Genomic DNA, 12895 nt, shown 5'->3' with positions numbered 1-12895 from the left:
CCACGAACAGTTCAAAAGGCTTGGTCAGATCTGGTAGGCCAAGGGCTGGTGACTCAAGTAAGATGTTCTTAATTCGTTGAAAGGCCTGTTGCTGCTCCTCTCCCCAGTGGAACATGGTCCCAGGCTTGGTGAGAGGATACAGGGGGGTAGCTATCTCAGCAAAACCTGGGATCCAGAGGCGGCAGTAGCCGGCTGTACCTAGGAACTCCCGCACCTGGCGGGGGTTCCTTGGAGGGGGTATGGAGAGTATGGCCTCCTTCCGTGCTCTCGTGAGCCATCTCTGTCCTCCCTCTAGGGCATAACCCAGGTAAATGACTTTGCTTTGGCAAATCTGAGTCTTCTTAGCCGAAGCCCGATAGCCCTTCTGTCCCAGTTTAGCCAAAAGGGCCCGAGTGCCTCTCTGACATTCAGCCTGGGTTCTGGCTGCTAGGAGGAGGTCGTCCACATATTGGAGCAAGATTAAGGCCGGGTGTTCAACCCGGAATTCGGCTAAGTCTGAGTGTAAGGCTTCATCAAAGAGAGTCGGGCTGTTTTTAAACCCCTGGGGGAGCCGAGTCCAGGTCAACTGTCCTGAAAGTCCCACTCTGGGTCTCTCCATTCAAAAGCGAACAGCAGTTGGCTCTGGGGGTGCAATCTCAAACAGAAGAAGGCATCCTTCAAGTCCAGTATCGTATACCAAACGTGGGTTGGTGGAAGAGTGCTGAGGAGGTTGTAAGGGTTTGGCACCGTGGGGTGTATGTCTTCAACCCGTTTATTAACCTCCCTCAGGTCTTGAACCGGTCTGTAATCCCCTGTCCCAGGTTTTTTATAGGCAGGAGGGGGGTATTCCAAGGTGATCGACAGGGCACAAGTACTCCCTGATCCAAAAGCCTCCGGATGTGCGGTTTAATGCCCTCGTGGGCTTCCCGGGACATAGGATACTGTTTGATTGAAATGGGAGTGGCGGAGGCTTTTAACTGAATAACAAGTGGGGGTTGGTCGTGAGCCAGCCCCAAGCCGCCAGTCTCTGCCCATGCCGAGGGAAATTCCCTCAGCCAGTCCTGCATTTCTTGTGGTGGCCCCTTAGAGGGCTCAGATTCAAACAGGCGGTATTCCTCTTCCAGTTTTAGGGTTAGGACTTGTAGGGGGGTCCCTTTGGGTCCTGTAACGGTCCACCCCTTATCATCAAAATAGATCTGAGCCTTGAGCTTAGTCAACAGGTCTCGGCCCAATAATGGGTGAGGGCAGTCGGGTATATGCAAAAAAGAGTGGGTTACCTGTCCAGATGCCAGCTGAACCTTTCTCTCGGTGGTCCATCGATATCTCCTGCTACCTGTGGCCCCCTGGACCAAAGCTGTGCGGTCACTGAGAGAGCCTCCGGGGTGGGTCAGGACTGAATGTTGAGCCCCGGTGTCCACCAGGAAGGTCACTGGCTGCCCCCCAATCTTGAGAGTTATCCTAGGCTCAGGGGGGGGGCTCCTGGCCTTGACCTCCCTAATCCTCCAGATTGAGGAGGTCCGTGGCCCTTGACTTAGGCCTCCGAGACTCTTGAGGCTTCTTTGGGCAGTCACGAGCCCAATGTCCTCTCTCTCTACAGTAAGCACACTGGTCTTTGTCAAGTGGTGGCCTTCTCCGATCTCTCGTCCTAACTCCCTCGCTGACCTGTCCCTGAGACATTACAGTGGCCAGGACTTTAGTTATTTCTTTATGACGCTTTTTATCTCTTTCTTCCTGTCTCTGCCATAATCTCTCTTCCCGCTCTTCGGGAGTTTCTCTCTTATTAAACACTTTTTCTGCCTCTCTCAATAAATCTGACAAACTGAGTGAATGCAATCCTTCTAGTCTCTGTAACTTGGCCCTTATATCTGGACTTGACTGATAGATGAAAGACAGTATGACCCCCGGCGCCTGCCCTGGATCTTCTGGATCGTACGGGGTATACATTCTATATGCCTCTCTAAGTCTTTCTAAGAACGCTGCCGGCGTTTCCTCCTTTCCCTGGGTTACATTTCTAACCTGGGCCAGATTGGTAGGGCGTCTAGCCGCCCCTCGGAGACCCGCCAAGAGCAACTGGCGATAGAGACGTAGGTGCTCCCTACCTTCCGGGGTCACGAAGTCCCAGTTCGGGCAGGTGAGGGGAAAGGCTGCGTCAATGATATTAGGCAATTGGGTGGGTCTTCCATCGTCTCCTGGAACCCGCTTCCGAGCCTCCAGGAAGACCCGCTGCTTTTCTTCCACCGTCAGGAGGGTCTGCAGTAACTGCTGACAATCTTCCCAAGTGGGCTTGTGGGTCACTAAAATGGACTCAATCAGATTAGTCAAGGCAACAGGGTCCTTAGAGAAAGGGGGATTATGTTGTTTCCAGTTGTAGAGATCAGAGGCTGAGAACGGCCAGTATTGGAGCTGGTGGTTAGGACCTTCCCTAAGGGGAAAGGCTCTGGACTCCTTGGCTGGCTCGTCGCGCTTTCCTCATAGGCAACCGGCAATTGGGGAGGGAGCCGGAGTCTCATCTTCCCTCTCTCTCCTTGGAGGCTGTTCAGGCGCCTCCGCGGGGGCCGTCGGTCCCTCCGGTGCCATTGCAGGGGCCACCGGTCCCTCCGGTGCCCGATTCCCTGGGTATGGTGGTGGGTCCTCTGTGAGGAGGTCAATAAGAGGTGAATTGGGGTCCGGGGGGAGGACAGGAGCCTTAGGGGAATCCTTTCGTGGGAGAACAGGGTAAAGGGAGGAGGAAGGAGAGGCGGGAGGGAGCGGTGGTTTGGCGCTCATGAGTGGCGCCGTCCCTCCTGAGCCCCCTTCCCCAAATCGGGGCTCCCAAGTCGTCCCAGAGCCGGTCCCAGCACCCCGCCATAGTGGAGGAAGTGCACTCGGTAATGGCCCTTCGCCGGTCGGGGAGCAGTCTCCCACCGATCCCATCCCCCGCCCCGCCTGAGCGCCGGCACCATAACCTGCGGCCGCCTGCGCGCCCGCCTGCACGTTCGCCTGCGTGTTCCCATCTCCCGCACCCGCCTGCAAGCCTGCTCGCGCGCCCACCTGCGCTGGAGCGGCGGCCTGCGGGGAGAGGAAAAGACTTGTTGGTGTGGGGTTAGGGAGGAACAGGGAGTGGGAGGGATCCGCCGATCTGGCTTCCTCGGCCCCGGGATTCGGCGAGCGCTGCTGCTGCCGGGGGGCCGAGGGGAAGAGAAACGGCTTAACCCATGGGGGAGGTTCTGTTGTCAGGAGTCTCCACATGGCAATGTATGGGACCTGGTCCGGGTGGCCATGGGGACTGGAAGCAAAAACTTTTCCCTCCACCTGTGAAATAAGACTGAGGTTAAAGGTTCCCTGATGAGGCCATCCTACATCCATTCTAACCCAATCGGCCTCGCAAAGAGTGATCCATTTTTTCTTCTTGATTACGACTCCTTCGTTGTTGGCTCGTGTCTTTACGTCTGACCAGTGTTTAAGCGTGAGGCTCAAGGGGGTGGTGACAGTCTGTCCCATGGTTGTTTCTAGGAGGAGAACGGTTAAACAGAAAACAAGGAACAACAGACCAATACAAATAACACTAACACGCGCTGCGCGGCTTCGGTTCCAAACCGAAAGCAAAACCTCAGAAGGAGACTGCGAGGGTCCAACCCCCTCTTCTCCAACCAGCACAACGTATCCCTCGGATACGTGAGTGGCCCCAAAAAACCGTGCCCCAGAGGGCATTTCAGATTCCCGTGGAACGTCTTCCAGGTTTCCAGATTCCCCTGGAACGTCTTCCAGGGTTCCAGTGGCGAAGTCCAGGCCCGTCGGCCCCCTCTTTCAGATCCACTGACACAGACAGATTATCAGGCGCAGGCACGGAGAAAAACAAACAACATTCAACATTCAGACAAACAGACAACACTCAGACTGGACAGGGATGACATAAACCAAGGCCGGCCGGCTTACCTCCTGATGGTGGGTCGGTGGTCCCAGGGAGGGGTCTCAATCCCCGTACGGGCCACCAAATGAAAGACCCCCAGGGGAGATCTTCCTCAGGGAGAGACCCCAGACCCGGGAAACACACCGAAACCACAGATCAGATGCAAACAGCAAGAGGCTTTATTAGATGCACAGGTACCTGGGGCCAAGTCTCTCGGAGGACTTGCGCGCCTACCGAGGGCAAAGGGGACTTTTTATGGGATTTCAGGGGCAGAGGCGTGGTTACAGAAGCGAGAAGCATAGTTACAGGGTCCCTATTGGCTGTTTTACAGAAGGCCAGGGTGAACTTGGGGTCGCGTTCTTTAATTATCAGAAGTTTGATGTGTGGCTGACTTGGCCTTGCCCAGGCCAGCTGCTTATTCTTCAAGGCCAGGGGCCCGCCATAAAATATCCTCAACTGTCTTACTCCCAAGGCCGCTGACCCAATTATCCCCTATCTTAGGCCCGATGGCTGGCCACAGTTATCTTTTTCTTCCAAGGCCGGCTGGCTAGTTAGTCACAGCTGTGAACTCCTGTTTTTCTGATTCCTGCAGAATGGCGTTTCTAAGGCCAAGTTATTGGGGGGGCATAACATCGGCCCAACGCCCCATATCCTCATAATGGAGTGGGGTCCTTCAATACTTCATTAATATGAGTTCTTGCTTTTGTGGAAAAAGGTGTGCAAGTCTACATAAGGACAGGTGCAATATATCTTCAGACCAGCAGATGGCCAACTCATTCCAGACAGTCAGGCTAAAGGCATTCCCCATCTTCTTAGTATCCTGTTCATTTATTTATTTATTTTGAGTAGAAGCAGAGTCTGACACAACCTATAACAAGATTAAATGTGTCAGGCCACATATGAGCTCTTCATTTTTTGAAATACACAACTCCTCCCCACACAATGAACACTTGTAATGTGTGAAGATTTGCATTGAAAATTTCAGTTTCCAATTAGGTGGAGTTCCATACATAAAGGTTTTAAGTTTATACACACACACACACACACACACACACACACACACACACACACACACAGAGAGAGAGAGAAAGAGAGAGAGAGAGAGAGACAGAGAGACAGAGAGACAGAGAGACACACACACAGAGAGACAGAGAGACAGAGGCAGAGACAGACTCACATACCTGTGAATGGTCTTTTCCTGGAACAACACTAAATAAATGTTGGTTTGAAATAAATAAATGAGTTACAGATCTAAACAAAATTCTCAACAGAGGAATCTCAATTGGCCGAGAAACACTTAAAGAAATGTTCAACAGTCTTTGCCATTCGGGAGATACAAATCAAAATGACTCTGAGGTTCTTAAACCTGTCTTAAACCTGTCTTAAACCTGTCTTAAACCTGTCTTAAACCTGTCAGAATGACTAAGATCAAAGACACAAGTGACAACTCATCTCAATGTTCCTGTAGTCCTGCAAATCCAGAAAGATCTTGCCAAGCCATGAAAATTTTCCTAAAACATGATATATTTATCTCCCCGCCATAAAAACTCAATGTGGACTAACAATGTGGACCAATAAAAGTATCTAAATTAAGATGCTAAAAATCTACTCTTTGTGACATATATTCATCTACTTTTGATCACATTGCCTTGAAGTGACCAGGAAGCTTCTAAAGATTTAATATTTTGATTGCTTTGTCTAAAAGACAATTATTTTCTATTGCCTTGTGGAGCTGAAGATAATTCTCAGGGTCACCTTCATGCTAGGTAAATGCTCTACTACTGACCAACATCCCCCACACCATATATGTTGTTTTAAATTATGTCACAACAAAGACTTGCAAATATATTCATCTCAAAATATCTATTTTAACCATTATTAGTCTGAGAAAGAATTTATAATCAATGGAATTTAAAATGGAGAATTTATACAGTAGATGGAGAAGTTACACATAGACAGATTGGTGACAATGGAATTCATAGCAACTCCTTTACAGGGGAGAGAAAGGAACAGAAGGGAAGGGGAGGGTAAAGAAGGAATGATCAGAGCTCAGGGAAGGCTCCCTGATGAGGGTGGAACAGAAGGGATGGTTGCTGTGGCCAGGGTCTGAAGAGATGGAGTTTCATCTGCTACTAGATGTGCTGACCAAGGCAGGGTTAGAGCAAAGGACATACACATTTTCCTTCCTGGTGCATTCCAAAATTTTACTCATGTCCTCACTTTGCTGAATCAAGCCCAAAGTCACCTGACACTAGAAACACAGAAATATCTGGTACAAGTAATCTAACGAATTATGAATAAGAAATTGGAAAAGAGCAGAGTGATTGCCACCTCCTCACCCCAACCCCACACTTGCCCACTTCAGTGTCCAGGAAACCACAGGTCCCACATGTAAATATCAAGGTACTCACTCAGAAGGCCTTTAGGAAGTGTAGCTTTGATACCCAGACTGGACTCAGTTCTGTTCCACTAAACTGAACTTCATGATTGTTCTAGAAGTTGTCTGAGATAAAAGAGTTACACTCAGTTGCAAACTGAATTTCCACCCTGATTCAGCTGGAAGAACCAATCCCTATTACTACTGTATACTGACAGCAAGAAAAATGTAAATTCCAAGTCATCACAAAACTAACAGGTAGTTGGCTACTGAGCAAAAAACACAGTGATAAAGATCTTTGTAACTCCTCCAGGCAACCCTCATTTGTTTATCATAAAGGTGTGCCAGGAACCATAGCCAGACTTGTAATCCACTGTGTTTCTGTTGCTCTTATTTTATTTTATTTTTTTCGAGACAGGGTTTCTCTGTGTAGCTTTGCACCTTTACTGGAACTCACTTGGTAGCCCAGGCTGGTCTCAAACTCACAAAGATCCACCAGCCTCTGCCTCCCCAGTGCTGGAATTAAAGGCATGCACCACCACTGCCCAGCTTAAACAAGAGTTTTTGTGAAAAGATCATGAGTTGCAATTAATGATTTAAGAAAGGAAGCCCTAGACTGCTGTGATCATGACCAAGTTCACTGGCCTAAGTTACTCATTGTATACTTTCCTATCCACATTGGTGGGACTGGGGAAACAGAAGCACCCTGTTCTTTCTCCAGATCTTCATATGATTCCCCACCCTTGTCCTGCTTAGACGAAATAGAGCCCAAACCCAGATGAACCTGGGAAGCACAACTCCCTAAATAAAGAGCAGTGAGTGGGAAATAAGATTGCTGAGAAAGCTCCTCCCCTCCCCCCATCCCAACCAGCAGCTTGTTTTCCTTTAGAGATCATGGAGGCCCAGTCATCTGTAAGTGTGCTTAAAGAGACGGAAAGAAAACATAGTCAATAACAGAGAAACTACGATCTTTCCAAGGCTAGGAAAGGTGGTGCACACATCTGTAATCCACATGCCTCTCAAGACAACTGTCTCCCAAGCTCCTACTAAGATGGACTGTTAAGTCACGTATATAGCACTCAAACACTTTTCTACTCTAAAGTTACAAAGTTATCCATATTCTCTAAAACCCAGCATGGCCAGGCCTATCAAACTAATACCCCACCTCTGGTTCCAACTTCTGTTTCAGTTTTTCCTCTATTGCTGTGAAAAGACACCATGGCCAAGGCAACTTATAGAAGAAAGAGGTTATTGGAGGCTTGCTTACAATTTTAGAGAGAGTTCATGATCACCATCATGGGGAGCATTGTGGCAGGCAGGTATAGCACTGGAGCAGTAGCTGAGAGCTCACATCCTGGGACACAGGTACAAGACAGAGAGAGCTATTTCAGAACAGTGCTAGCATTTGAACCAGAGACATTTCTTCCATCAAAGTCACACTACCTATCCCTTGCCCAATTGTTCCACCTACTTGTGACTAAGCATTCAAATGTACAAACCTATGGCTGCCATCCCCATTCACACCATTACACTTGGTGTGTCTGCTTCCAAAGTGTTCCTGCACCCTTCACTGCCTCAAACTTTGGCTCAGGTTCTATCCCTACATGTCCATATAGACATGACCAGCATTTGAGAAATGTTTTGTTCAAAACTATCCTACATAGTTAACTTGAACTAGATTTCCATACCCTCTCTGCCTTCATCTTCAAGGCTAAATATACTGTCTTCGTTAGAGTTTCTATTGCTGTGAAGAGACACCATGACCACAACAGCTCTTATAAAGAAAAACATTTAATTGAGGCAAGCTAACAGTTTTAGAGATTTAGTCCATTATCATCATGGTGGCATGCAGGGGAGACATGGTGATGGAGAAGGACCTGAGGGTTCTACGTCTTGATCTACAGGCAGAACTGAGCATAACAAGCAAAGGAGACCTCAAAACCCAGCCCTACAGTGACAGCCCTACTTTCTCTAACAAAACTAAATCTCCTAATAGTACCACTCCACATGCGGCCATTTTCTTTCAGACCACCACATATAGCAACCAACAGTCATGACTGAAAGAGTCCAAGAACCAGAACCAGAGTTCATGGAAGACCTCCATCTATTCTCAAGAAGTATATGTCTATTCATGTAATTTGGTAGCCTCCCCTGTCTATCTATTTATTCCCATCCTAACCAGTTACCACTCAACTCTTTGAAGTTGAGAAGTCAGTTTGTTATCACACCTCCTTCACCTCCATTCTTCAGCTACTCTATAAATTTTGTCTTTTTCCCCAACACTCCTCTCACAGACATTGGTCTCCCTGTGATCTTTAGAATCTACTTTCCATAATAATGCAAGAAGCATCCCAGAGAGTGCTTCAGGGAGAAAGTGAAAAAGCATTAGACAGTAACTTAATCAGATATAAGGTAGGAAAAAAGGTGGGAAAGCTAGTACTGGTGTAAATTTAGATTTGAACGTATTTAAAGAAAATGCATAAAGAATAATGATCAACATACAGTAAGGGAATGCAACATTTAAGAGTTATGATGTCTCCCACCTGAAAGAAAGTGTGATCTCTCTATGGACTCACACATACACAGGAGGAAATGTTGAGACATGCTAAAATATTTGAATATTAATGAAAAATTTGAAATGAAGATAACAAGGGCTGGAGAGACAGCTCAGTGCTTAAGAGCACTAGCTGCTCTTACAGAGGATCTGGGTTCAATTCCCAGCACCCACATAGCCACTCACAACCACTTATAAATCCAGTTCCAGTGGATCCAACATCCTCTTCTAACCTCTCTAGGTACTAGGCATGCACATGGTACACTGACATACATGCAGGCAAAACATTTATATACAAAAAGAAAAAGAGACAGTCCCTGGGGGAAGGAGGTGTGATACAAATGTTGTATTTAGGACCAAGCATTCCACAGTCACTTATTCTCAGTGCTTTTTACCAGTTGTGAGTCTCTGTCTCAATCTTATTTTACTACACAAAGAAGCTCCTTTGATGAGGGCTCAGAGCTGCAGCAATGGATGAGGATAAGGATAGGTGTTTAGAAAGCAGTTTGTGTCTGTGTCCATAGCAAAGTATAATAGTCAGTTCATTCCCGTGGCCTAAGGCCTCCCCAGCAATGGGCTTTCATTCCAGAGAAAATATGATCAAAATACATTGTATACATGTATCAACTTCACAAAGAATAACTTTAAAATGTATCAATAAAAATGAGCCCATAATGAACAGATAAATTTTCATGAGTCATCCATTCTGAGAACTGAAGTCAGAAATTGTGCTCCTGGCTAAGCAGCAGAACAAAGTCTCAGAAGACACATGAGCCAAACCCCCTGAATTTGGCCCATATCCAAGACTACCTGAAACAATTCCAGCAGTTCATCACATATAATTTATCTTGTGCATTCCATGTGTGTTGCTGGCTTATTTTTATCCACCTTTCTTTTCTTTTTAAATTCAAAAAGTTTTTTTTGAGACAGGGTTTCTCTGTGTAGTTTTTGTGCCTGTTCTGGATCTCACTCTATAGACCAGGCTGGCCTTGAACTCACAGAGATCTGCCTGTCTCTGCCTCACAAATGCTGGAATTAAAGGCATGGACCACTGCTGCCCAGCTTAAATTAACTTTTGAGAGGTTCACACAATATATTTTGCTCATACTCACCCCATATTTCAACTCCTCCCAGATCCATCCCTCATCCCTATCTACCCAACTTTGTGTCCTGTCTTTAAAACAACATCAAGTCCAGTTTGTGCTGCTCACATACTCTTGGATGTGAGGCTACCCATGGGAGTGAGGTCCACTTACCAGGGTACATACTTTTAACTAAAACTGGCTCTCCCTTTCCAATCAGCTATCAATTTTCTATAGCTCCTCAGCTAGGGGTGTGACACCATGCCCATACCCCCTCTCTATACTGAGATTTTGTCTGGCTTGAGCTTGTGCAGATCATATTTGCTTGTCCATATCTAGTCAGAGAGATCCCAAGTCTCTGTATGAAAGAAGTCACTAGGTACTTCTGCCTCCAGGACTCCTATCTTTAGTACCCTTGCTAACCTGTGCTCAGTCTTATAAACTTCCCTGTGACATTTTGAAGAAAGATCCAAGGTCTCAATTGTACTTCTCAGGATCTTTGAGTGGCTACAGGGTGAGATTGTTTTTAAAATAGCTTAGGCCAACCATGTGCTCCTGTTAAGGGAGTTTTAGGGACTCAGACTCACTGGATGTTAGCATTTAGGCATCTGTACTGATAGGATATATTCTCAACTGCAGTCACTAAGAGCACCCCCTGTGCACATTTAATACATTTCCTTGTAAAAGGCAGGCCTTAATCCCCCCCCCTCTCTCTCACTCCAATCTCATCCTTAGGGACCTGTCTCTACCTCCTTCTCTGCCTCCCTTCTCTACCCTCCCCCCAATAAACGTCCCATGTGAACTTTGTTGTATGGTTTGATTCCCTCCTGCCAGTTTAAAAATACAACACTGACCACCTCAGCATCTCAGGTATCTGTAAACACACTCTGAGCACTGAATACCTGCATCTATGTTTCCAACTCACCATGTTCCCACCCAGAGACCACGCTCCACTGGAATGCCACATATACAAAACCATAGGAGCAAGACAGAATGGATTTGATTGTTTTTTTAAAGAGGACACAAAGTTGGGTGGGTAGGCATGGGGCATGGATCTGGGAAGACTTGGAGGAGGATATGAATATGATCAAAATATATTGTGCAGAATTCTCAAAAAACTAATAACATGAAAAATAAATGTGATTTTAAAGCCTGTCTAGCTTATTTTGTTTAGCATAATATCTTCAATATTTATATTGTTGGAGCAAAACCAGAATGTCTTTTCTTCTTATAGCTGAGTAATATTCTGAATACAGATTGACTACATTTTACTTCACTATCCTTCTATTGATGGATGCTTGAATTGCTTCCACTTGGGGCTGTTATAAATAATGCAATAATGGGCATCAATGTCTAACTATCTATTGAGTTATTTTTTTTTTCAGTTGTGTTAGCCATAACTCCACAATTGCATTTTCTAAGGCACATGAGAATTCCATTTAACTTTTTGAGGAATTGCTGCATTGCTTTCAGAGCAACTGAGCATTGTTACATTCCCAGGAGAAATTGACATGGCTTTAAATTCCAACAACTCTTTTAGATTGATTCTTCTTTTTTTCATAACCATTATAGTTGAGTGTGAACTCCTTGAAGATTTGCTCTCCATGCTATCAGTAGTTAGGTATATTTTCCTGGGTTATTGATCACTTGTGTGTATTCATCATATAAATATGTTTGAATCTTAGTTTAATTTTATATTAGGCTGCTTCTTTTGTTGATTTTTAGAAGCTATGTTCTGGGTATTAATTCCTCATGTGATTTTTATTTTTAAGTCAGGGACTCACTATGTAGTCTTGGCTGGACTGGAACTTGCTATGTAGATCAGGCTGACTTTCAACTCACAGGAATTGACCTGTTGAGATTAAAAGTCTGCCACTGTGCTAGGCTCTTATCTGATCTTTAATTTGGAGGTATTCTTTCTCATTCTGTGGATTATCTTTCCAAACAGGTGATTTATATTATATGATCATGGTGTCCAAGCCACATTCCCCAAAATCTATTATAATATTATTGCCTTTGCACTCAAAACATGAAAACCACCATGCCTCAACTGTCCTGTTCCCTTCACCGTGGAGTCCTGAGACCACAGCCCACTCCTCACTGAATCTCATTCCTGTGGCTAAGCTATACTCTCACTGTGAGGTGAGAAGGTGGGAGCCACTGGGGATCCAGTAACACTTGGGTCTAGGACTCCCTGTCACCTGCAACTCACTGTCAAACCCTCCTCACCAGCCTGGTGCAGAGCTGTAGACAGAATCTTTTAGAGTAGACTCGGGGCTGAAATATCTCTTCTTGGAAGGTTCAGCAGCTATGTCTGTGATATTACAGGTTCTTGGGGACAGTTCTCATCACAAGGGAATGTGTTCATAGTGTCCTCTAAGATCAGTAAAGTTAGCCATGAGGAAAGAGCCTGGATATTTCCTCTCACCCTCCTGTGTGTACCAGCACTGAAGACATGGAAAGGTGGAATGGAAACTGCTTCTTTTAAATCTGGGCATGACATCCAGGCATAGATGATAAATTGTGTTAGTCACTGATAAAGCTCATAGGAAAACTTATTCATACAGGTACTCAGCTACTAAGTTGTGAGGAAGCCACATAGTTCCTTGTGTAAGAACCAGAACCCCAGCATGCCCAGACAGGGTTGCCACATGACACCCAGAACTAAGGTGGAGTGGAAACTGCTTCTTTTAAATCTGGGCATGACATCCAGGCATAGATGGATGATAAACTGTGTTAGTCACTGATAAAGTTCATAGGACCTTATAAAGAGAGTTTTTACCTTTTCATGGGCTTCCCATCATGTATCATTTTTCATAATGTTAACATAATTCTTGAAATTAGAAAATTGACACAATACTATGGATGTCTAATGTCTTAGTTAGAGTTTCTATTTCTGTGAAGAGACACCATGAGCACAGCAATTCTTTTTTTTTTTTTTTTTGGTTTTTCAAGACAGGGTTTCTCTGTGTAGCTTTGCACCTTTCCTGGAACTCACTTGGTAGCCCAGGCTG

General features: G+C 45.8%; 1 long non-coding RNA gene across 2 annotated transcripts in view; it reads right to left on the bottom strand.

Moving 5' to 3' along the window:
* The window catches only part of LOC143273272 (uncharacterized), a 91138-nt gene extending 83640 nt beyond the window's left edge, over positions 1-7498 (bottom strand). The window contains exon 1 of one of the 2 annotated variants that reach the window (XR_013051209.1): positions 6280-7498. This is a non-coding gene — a long non-coding RNA (uncharacterized LOC143273272). The remainder of the gene's footprint in view (positions 1-6279) is intronic. The other variant, XR_013051208.1, reaches the window with a different exon arrangement.
* Positions 7499-12895: the final 5397 nt, after the last annotated feature.

The sequence above is a fragment of the Peromyscus maniculatus genome, chromosome 1 (assembly GCF_049852395.1).
Source record: "Peromyscus maniculatus bairdii isolate BWxNUB_F1_BW_parent chromosome 1, HU_Pman_BW_mat_3.1, whole genome shotgun sequence".
Classification (NCBI taxonomy): Eukaryota; Metazoa; Chordata; class Mammalia; order Rodentia; family Cricetidae; genus Peromyscus; species Peromyscus maniculatus.
The sequence above is the reverse complement of the archived record's forward strand: the minus strand, read 5'-3'. Positions and strand labels throughout refer to the sequence as shown.